Genomic DNA, 9716 nt, shown 5'->3' with positions numbered 1-9716 from the left:
TTTGCAGGGACTTGGACATCTCTCAAGTAAGCACAGGGTGTGTGTTTGTTAAAGATGCTGATACAGCAAAGGAACATTACCCACATCCGGGCCTCAAGGATTTCCTGCAGGTAGGGGCTTGCGAGGTCTTCACCTTGATCCCCTGCTGTGGAGCCAGCAGAAAGGGCTTAGGGAGGCACACTGTTGATAGGGAGAAAGGACACATCAGGCACCGCTCCCTCTTCCCCACAGCAGATGATGTTTATGAGCATTCTTTTGGCAATGTGACCTAGAACAGCCCCATGAGAAGGCCCAGATGATGTAAGAAGATTACTGGCAAACACTGGGTGCTTCAAGTCAGACAAACAGGCTTCTTAGTTACCCATGGTAAATACTGATAATTGTGCGTTCATCTCTGTTTTATGTCAGAGGCAGGGTTCCGGGGTTCATTCCCAACTGTAGTTGTCTCTGCCAAGAAGATACCATTGGCCACTATATTAGTTTGTTTTATGTTACTATGACAAAATACCAGAGGCAGACTAACTTTATAAAGAGGTTTGTTAAGCTTACAGTTCTGGAGGTTCAAAGCAGCATGGCACAGGCTCTGGGGAGGGTCCTCTTGGCTGCATCACATCATGGAGGATGGCAATGGTGGGAGCACATGCAAGGGAGAGATTATAACTCAAAACAGGAAGCCAGAGAGAGCTGAGGTCCCACAGTCCCTTCCAGATTCAGGCCCTCAATTGACCCAAGAACCTCCCGCTAGGGTCCCACTACCTCTTAAAGCTCCCAACACCTGCCACCACTGCCACACTGGGGACCAAGCTGCCAACATATGACACTTTGAGAGGACAAACATCCAAACATGGCAGCCACCTTCTGCAGGTGCCACAGCTTGCCTCCTGCCATATTCTCTGGGGTACTTGCTGGGGCTTCTGGAGCATGGGCCAAGAGACCACTATAGGAGACGGGTTCTACCATTCCTTGTCACGGGGTCTCGGGCAAGGCGATTACCATGTCTGAGTTCCAATTCCTCAACCGTGAAGTGGAGATCAAAGTGTCTGTTCTTCCTACATAGGCAGGTGGGGCAAAGGTGATCACGTGTGCGAAGGAGCATTTTTTTCTCTAGGATTTTTTTTCAATTTGATGTCTTTCAAATCATGAAAGTATAACCCATTGGCTGTAGTAGTTCAAACAGTTCAAAGACATAAAAAAGGAAGAATTCCACCATTACTAACTTTTAGTCCTACCCTTCTGAGCTATCCAGAGTCTTTATACTTATAAGCTTTTATGCGGCTCATATAAGCATCTGCAGGTCAATGCACACATTTACTGGAGTTTGGAGTTTATTTCATTTTATTAAAATAGAATCATTCCAAACTTATGGCCCTGCAACTTTCTTCTTCATTTGGGAATAGAGCATAAATATCTCTATAAATCTGTGGGTATAAATTTAGCTTAGTCTTCGTTTTCTTGATTTTTTTTAAATACGTGCATACATGTATATTTGTGTATGAAAGTGAAATACGAAATCATTTTTTTGCAAACATTTTCCTCTGCTCCCCCCGCTACCACTTGTCACCCTTTCTCTATGTATCCTTTATACTTTCCTTCATGTTCATATCATCAAATATTTATAAACATATGTACTCCTCTGAGAGTCTCCTTCGTTGTTTGTTTCAAAAATGAAATAGACGCATCCTTGTCTTATGTTACTCAATGAAAGCTCATGAAAATACTTTAACTGGTTTAGTGTGTGATTTTTTTTTTAATGACTATGTTATTGTATGGAGGCACTTTTGAGCTGGTAGATATACAGCTACCAGCTCTGACTGCAAGTGCTTGCTAATACCTGTGCCCTAAATATCCCCACTCTGGTTAATTTCAAACTTCAAACATGTTGGCAGTGGAGGTGGAAAGAGATGTGCACAGCATCTCTGGAGAAGTTTCCAGAAAACTACTGGAAAGAAGTTCCACTTAGAATTTTTCTCTCTACTGATGAGCAGTCATTGTTTCCAAAAAGGCAGATGTGTTAAAGCTGTCTTATAGCTATAGTCTTCAAATTGATGAGTTTATGTCTGTGGGCTGGATTCCCCTGGAGTGAGGCTGTTGGTTCATAATGAATGCAGATTATTTTTTTTTTTAAAAAAAACCTTAGTAAGTGCTGCTAGATTGTTTTTTCAAACAGCCTTCTTAAAAGAGCAGTTACAATTACCTTCCTGCCAGTAATACAGAGAGCACTCTCTTTCCCAGGGTATCTGAGAGGGATTGGTAATTATGTTCTTTCATAATTTCTGCCAGTTGAGTGGATTTAAAGGGGGAACTTGTTTGTGGTTATTTATTTTGTTTCCCTGACCACAGTCACATTTGAACAGCATTTCATGTTTTTGGACATTTAGATTTGGCAGGTCAGCACATATCCTGGGTGCTAAACTGGGGGTGTAATTTAGTATAACAGTGTAAAAAGGCCCTGGCTTTGATCCCCAGCACTCCCCACTCCACCACCCAAAACAGACACCTGGAGGGCTGGGGATATAGCTCAGTTGGTAGAGTGCTTGCATGACACGCACAAAGCCATGGGTTTAATCCCCAGACCCCCACACTCCTGCCCACCCCCCCCCTAAAAAAACCCCCAGATACCTGGCTTAACATCATAGCTCTGCCACTTCTCTGTGCTTCAGTTTCCCCATATGCAAAAATTTAAATTATGAATAAAATTGCACAGAGCTGTTGAAAAATTAAAAAAATATGTAAAGTCTGTAGAGTGGTGCATACACCAAGTACAAAAAAGTATTATCTACTCTATTCTATAAGCCTCATAGTTTAGACTTTGTTCATTTTACCAGTGGCTGGTTTGCCTTGATGATCTGTTAGCACTGTTTATATGTGGATCTTGGTTCTTGTTATTTGCATTGCAAACATATTTCCAAATTAGTTAGTGGTCCCCCTAGCAATCTCTGTTATGATACTTTTTGCCACTTTAAAAAAGCATGTTTTTTTTTTTAACATAGTCAAGTATCTAATTTTTTTTTTTAAAAGCACATCTGGATGTTCTGGTTTGGCTAAGAATGTCAGGCATAGTCTCTGGATTTTCCTTAAAAGTATTTATTGCTTTATCTTTCCCTCTATCCAGTTCTTGTTTTATGTCTGTTAGTATGTCGTCAGAGGGGTCTTCATGGAGGACCTCTGTCTTATATTTATTAGCAAAGTTTTCATAGATTTTTGTCATTATTATATGTGGATTTCTTCTAAGATTTTTATTTTAAGTACTTATTATGACAAAGAAAATAGCTACACACACACACACACACACACACACACACATGCCACACACACGCACAGTTGGCCCTCTGTATCTTTGGAGTCTTCTTCTCCTCCCTCACCCCCACTCCCCACCCTCTTCTCCTTCTTCTTCTTTTTGTCCTTTTTTTAAAAAAAATTTTTAGATAGGGTTTCTCTGTATTGCTTAGTTTGGTCCCAAATGGTCCTCCTGCCTCAGCCTCCAGAGTAGCTGGGGCTCCAGGCCACACCCTGCGAAATCCAGAGTTTTTAAATCACATCTATACTGAACATTCACATTTCTTGTTATTTCCTAAACAAAACAGTAAAACAAACATTAACATAGTATTTACATGGTGTTAAGTATTGTAAGTAATGTAGGGATTATTCAAGGTATACAGTTGTATATAAATACTGGACCATTTTTTATAAGTGATTTGAGTATTTGGGGATTGGGCTATCTCTGTGGTTGCTGGAATCATTCTCTCCTGATACCAAGGAACAACTACCTATGTAAAACCAGACTCTCTTTCTGGTATTAGTGGTGTTGGTGTCTGAGTTCCACAATACTTTTGTATTTAGCTATATTCCCAAACTCTCCTATTAATTCTAGTAGTTTTTAAAATTGATCTCTCCCCCAGCCCCACACCAGAAGTGGCTCATGGAGGATGAGCCAGGTGGCCGTGTGACAAAGGAGTGAACTTGTTGAGTCAGCCACCACCGTCAGCCACCAGTCTAATCCTGGGAGTGTACACAGCTCAGAATAATCCTGGCCACGGAGCAGGAGAACTGGAATATTTATACCCACATCCATTAGTCATCCTTTGGTGGCCATCCTGGGGTAGGAAGCCATCGTGCCTCTCCTGCCTTTACGTGAAGTGTCTGGAGGGCAGAGGAGAACAGAGCCTAGTTCTTAGAGTCTCTTGGTCCCAGGCAGTTACCTACCCTGAACTGGAAATTCAAGGTAAGTAACTGCCTACTTTAAACTTTATATGAATTTTGCATTCTACTCTCTCTTTTTTATCAAGCACATAATGATTGAAATAATTCCATAATGAGGGTTTTTACATAAAATAACAGCCATCACGGACCTTTCAGGAAGATGCCCTATATGCACCTCCTGACCATTAGTGGCCCCGTACCCATGTGGTCAGCTTGGGGACGCAGCTCAGGGGCACTGTGGGAACCACCTCCTCACCTTGCCCCCACTCTCTGGTGCTGTGCTCTTATCCCAAGCACAGAATGGAACTAAGCTGCGTGCTCCAAGGCCAAAGCCCAACTCTTCACCTCCCTCTCTCCCTTGTTTCCGTCACAGTCCTTCCCAAGGGCAGAGCTCTGTGAGCACCAGTGACGTTTCCTGGTGGACCGTCCCCTCCTCCTCCTAGGTACTGGCCCACTGAGCACCCCGTCTCCATCCCCGTCTGCCCCAGTTCACTTTATGCCGGCTCTTCCCAGAGAATGACTGTGTCCTAACAGCCCCCAGGTCCCCATTCCTGCCTCCTCCACCTCTGCTGTCACTTGGATCTGCTCCTGAGAGTCCTTGGCCGACTGACTCCCATCACCTGCAGGCCTGCAGGACAAGAGCTGCTAATGAAGCCTAAACTGTCTTTCATTTCAGTCCCCTGTCCCTACCCTCCTTCCCTCACTCTGCACAGTCCAAGCTTCAACCAATTTCTGTCCATTCCTAAATATTGTCACTAGCTGGCTCCAACTGAAATGACACTGCATTCTTCAAGACCCAGGTGACAGGCCTCTTTTCCTTGATCTTCCTTGACACTGACTGGCTCTCGCCCTCACCCTCCAGAGCTCATTACTCCTTTTCTGTTTCTATTCCACTGTGTTCGCATTTGTATTCTAGCCAGCATATGAGGCTTCTCTCTCTCGGTCTGCCTCACTAAGAGACCCCCATAGCTTTAAAGAGGAAGCTCTGTATCTTATCTTTGTTTTCTATGCCCTGGACAGTGCTTGGGACAAAATAGCATTTCGAAATATTTGAAGGCCACCCTGGGAAGGTAGGATGGATGTCGATCTTTTCTTTTTGGGGGCTCCACTTCTTTGAAGAAGTTTTTCCGTGCTTGAACTGTCTCACCAGATGTGCCAGAGAGGTCAGTCTGCTTTACCAGGGACCCAGGGAGCTAGCACACAGAGCTAAGACCCAGACTCTGCCTATCAGATCCCTTGTGTCAAACCACAGTGTGGGGACGGTGTGGTGGAGGTGTCTGCGGTAGTCTCTAATGCCTGGGGTCACACTGTGAACTGGGATCTCAAGTCTTGTGGAATGTTTCCACCTGTCCCTGATTCAGGAAAGTCCATGAGATCCTCTTCATGTCCTTCAATATGGTACCCTCAAACGATTAAAAAATTTCCCATCCCTCAAGGACCGTTACTTTTGCAAAATATAATAAATGTGCATTGCTAGAGAAACAACAGACGAAAATCCAATAAAAAGTTGTCAAAACATACAAAATGCAAACACCGACTTTTATCATTAATTCAACAACATGCAATTATTCTGTCAAGTTGCTATAAATGTTTTTGACCACTTATTTGCAATGCATCATGGGTTGGTGACAAACCACATGTAGATGGAAAGGGACTATAGCTCATGCTTTGAGCAGGTAAATTCCTTTTGGGGAACTGGCCACAGTCGGCTCTGTTGATAGAGCCTGAGAAGCCCAGTAGACAAGGTGGATGCTGTTTCTTTCTTATAATTAAGAAAACTTAGGATCAGTAACAGGTTAGAGGGTAACCGAGTGGGGAATACTCAGAATTGATATTTAAATAAAGAGAATGTTCAACAGGGAAATTACTTGCATATACTTCTATGTTTAATATCTACATGTGTGACCATAAAGGACCGAAAAATAAGGACATTGGGGTCTCATAAAGTTGCAGGTCACTAAGGGAATTTTTGCAGTGGCCACAGGGAGCTGTCTTCAGGTGTAGACTGAAGAAAGGCTAGCAACTGGCAACCTCATCCCTGGACAGCAGCAGCTGAGGGCAGGGTGGGTACCAGGGCTAATGTCCTGGCCACCCAAAGCCTGGACCTGTGGGCACCTTTCCTCTCCGTGGGTGCTGGGGAGAAGAAGAGTAACTGCCAAAGGCTCTGTCTCTCCTTTGGCCTTAGGAACTGCCCCATGGCTTGGGGTCACCAAGTAGGCACTAGGGAAATGGTCAGGTCCAAACAAGAACTCACTCTCCACCCTGGCGTGGAGCACAGTTCCAGGTGCGGGAGACACCAGGAAAGAACACCATGGCCACCCGGGAAGGGCTCATATTCTGGGGAGTGAGATGCAATAAGTGACAAGCCTAATAAAGAATTGATGGTTATGTGACCATCAATTATGTGAATGCACCTAGTAACCCTGAGAATGCACTTAAAAATGGTTCTCATGGTAAATTTTATGTCTATTTTTACCACACTCAGATAAATCATCTTTTTGAAAAAAATAACTTGTAGGGGGTGGGGTGCCTTTCAGCAATAGAGTATGCATTTAGCATGCAAAGGGCCCTGGGTCCAATAGCCAGCGCCAATAATGAGAATAAAGTAACAATACAGATAATAGTAAACTATGTGATTGGGTACCTCTTATCTGAAGTGCTACAGATTTTGGGATATTTCTGATTTTGGATGTGGGGTGAGGGACGTTCAACCTGTGATACGCTTGAAGATGATTCGTGCTATAGGAAAGATGTGACAGATCAGGGTAGAGGCGTGGGTCACAGGGGTTTGTAAATCAATAGGGGTGCTTTTCAGTTGTAAAGGCAGCTGCCAGCAAAGCCGGTTCTGGGCGGGGGTATGGTTGAGAAGGGTTTCTCCTGGTTGGGCCTCGAAGATGTGAATGAGAATGTTTTAGACCCTTGAAGGCAAATTTGGAAAATGGAAAAACAATAGAGAGTTATTTTTGCAACCTCATTGAATATTCAGTTTGTCACAGGTTTTTGTTTTTGTTTTTTTAATCTCATTCCTGGGGTTTGAAGTTCAAGTTAACAATCTTGTCATTCTGTTTTTAAAACTAGTTTTGTTTTTCCAGGGCTGGGGATGGAACCCAGGGCCTTATATATACTAGGCAAGTGCTCTACCATGGAGCTATACCCCTAGCCACCAAATTAGTAAATTTTAACAATTGTTGTCAAAAGAATGTCATAATTTAGTAGATGACAATTTAGTAGATTGGAGTACCCTACTCCAAACTGTGATGCCTCGATATATTGAATATTTTAAGCTGAAGGAATCTGAGTGTGTGTGGGAAGGGCTCTCTGACCTCCCGTGAAGAGGTCATAAGACCCTCTGTGAGAGGTGTCCTCCCTGATTCTGAGGAAAGGGGCACCCTCATCTCCATAGACACAGGGTTACAGAGAAGCATGTGAGCTGCCTGCAGACTATCACGCCTCCTTTATCCTATTGCATTTCTCTGTGGCCCTCTGAGCTTCATCCAACCTCGCCTTAGGTCAGTCAGGTTTAACTCTTTCTTTGGGTCTTCATTTCCATATGAAGGCTCTAGCATCATGCAAAACTTCAATGAAATAAATGTGCATGTTTTCCTCTTGTTACTGTGAAGCCGAAGTTCTCTGAAGAAGCCAGATCTATGTGAAAGCTCCTGCAGAATGCTTGACCTTGGCGAGTAGGACATCGTGATTGCAGAGAGATGGAATGTTGCAGGTCAAGAACCAAAATTATCCTGGGTTATCTTAGGCCCTTTAATAGCCATTTACTTTCAACCTCTGCTTCTGACCTAACTCCTTGTGACTATTAGGTAAATCTCACAGAATGTGTCACTAAGCTTTACAGACCTCTTGACTCTCCCCACCCTAAACTAAGATGCTCCAAGGCAACATCTGAAACCTATAGAAGAGGCTTCCCTGCCCGCCTACCTCATGCCCTCACGGTTGTAATTGTTAAATGCATTTATCTAGGACTCACTGTATTCTATAGCTCTGCGCATTCATGTGACCTCTTCTGCAGCAGAACACGTCATGCCATTCGGGGTAACTTGAATCCGTGTTCCAGGGCCAAGGTCCCTTGTATGTGGCTCAGAATAAACTATTGTCTTATTTTCCTAAAGCCCAATTGTTATTTTACATCAACATTATTCTGTCTTTTGTTATAGGGACCTTGGCCATGAACCTAGTTGGGGATGAGGAGAAATATATCATTGCTTTCCTGTTTCTTGTTACAGGGGCTTCAAACTATGGTACTCTAAAATATGACTGTAAGAGCCAGAATTTGCCACCCCAAATAGACTTCTTTGGTATATTTTGAGCTGGTTATTCTGAGAAGCTGCAGACCTAGGAGTAGCTCTGAAAAGCTGTCCTTTGTAAAAGAAATTCACATCTAATTTTTTTTCCTCTAGGTACTGGGTTTTCTCTAGGTACTGGGAACCCAGGGATTTCTCCATTTTGGGCAAGTCCTCTACCACTGAGCTACACCTCAGCCACAAACTTATATCAAGAAAAGAAATCTACATTAGTAAAAGTAGCTGTTTCAGAAAGAGGCGGCTCCAGACAACTTTTATCATCTGAGAGACTTTATCGGCGTAAGACCACTTTTGTTCATGGTTAGGGTTTGGATAGGAGGTGTCCCCCCAAAGCTTCTGTGTTAATATGGGAGTATTGAGAGGTATATTGGTTGGATTATGAGAGCTGTGACCTAATCCGTCCATAGCAGTTTGAATGGACTGACTGGATGGTGACCCTAGGCTGTGTAACTGGAGGAGGTGGGTCACTGGGGATATGCACCAATGGGAGCATCCTCCCTGCAGTCCCTTCCCTCTTTAATTCCCAGCTGTACCGAGCTGAACAGTATCCTGTTCTGCCTCACCTTGGGCTACAGCAATGGGATCAGCTGACCATGGACAGAACCTCTGAAACCACAAGCCAAAATAAGATTTTCTTCCTATAGAAGCAATGACATTTGGCCCTTCTTGAGTCTTGATGTTTTGTGGGACTCTTATGTCTACGTATGTAATTAAACATATATTTTTTCCTGTTAATCTGTATTATATCAACTTAACTCATAGCCCAGCCAAAGAGCTGAGAGGGCTGGAGGAAGCCGTTTTTCACTCCCCTGTGGTTCTCAGCTAATGCACCTAAGATGGGTAGGAGGAAATTACATTTTTCCTCCTCTACTTCCTTAAACATTTATAAATAATTCTATTTTCTTTTCTTTTTTTAGCACCCCTAGAAGGTTAACAAAGCCTTCCCCAAAATGTAAGTCATTTTTATAAAATAAGTCAAACTTGTAAATATGATGACTCATAAATTCTCTTAGGTATTACAATATTGTTTACCAGCTTTATTCTCTTGCTCTTTTCATCTTAAAATCTTAAGTCTAAATCCATTACTCAATTACCCACCAAATGGGAATAACAAGACTAACATACCAACTTCTCTTAGACATGACTAATCGGATAAATACCAGGTACACATAGATTATTCCTACACTCATATAAAAAGGA

At 43.0% G+C, this 9716-nt stretch overlaps 1 long non-coding RNA gene across 1 annotated transcript; it reads left to right on the top strand.

Moving 5' to 3' along the window:
• Nucleotides 1–4148: 4148 nt before the first annotated feature.
• Nucleotides 4149–9468, top strand: LOC113182445 (uncharacterized). Its single transcript, XR_003300730.2, has 3 exons — nucleotides 4149–4222; nucleotides 8613–8795; nucleotides 9434–9468. It is a non-coding gene; the product is annotated as an uncharacterized LOC113182445 (long non-coding RNA).
• The last annotated feature ends 248 nt before the right edge of the window (nucleotides 9469–9716 follow it).

This window comes from Urocitellus parryii, chromosome 2 (genome assembly GCF_045843805.1).
Source record: "Urocitellus parryii isolate mUroPar1 chromosome 2, mUroPar1.hap1, whole genome shotgun sequence".
NCBI lineage: Eukaryota > Metazoa > Chordata > Mammalia > Rodentia > Sciuridae > Urocitellus > Urocitellus parryii.
Note: the sequence above shows the minus strand (reverse complement) of the source record. Positions and strands in the feature narration are given on the sequence as shown.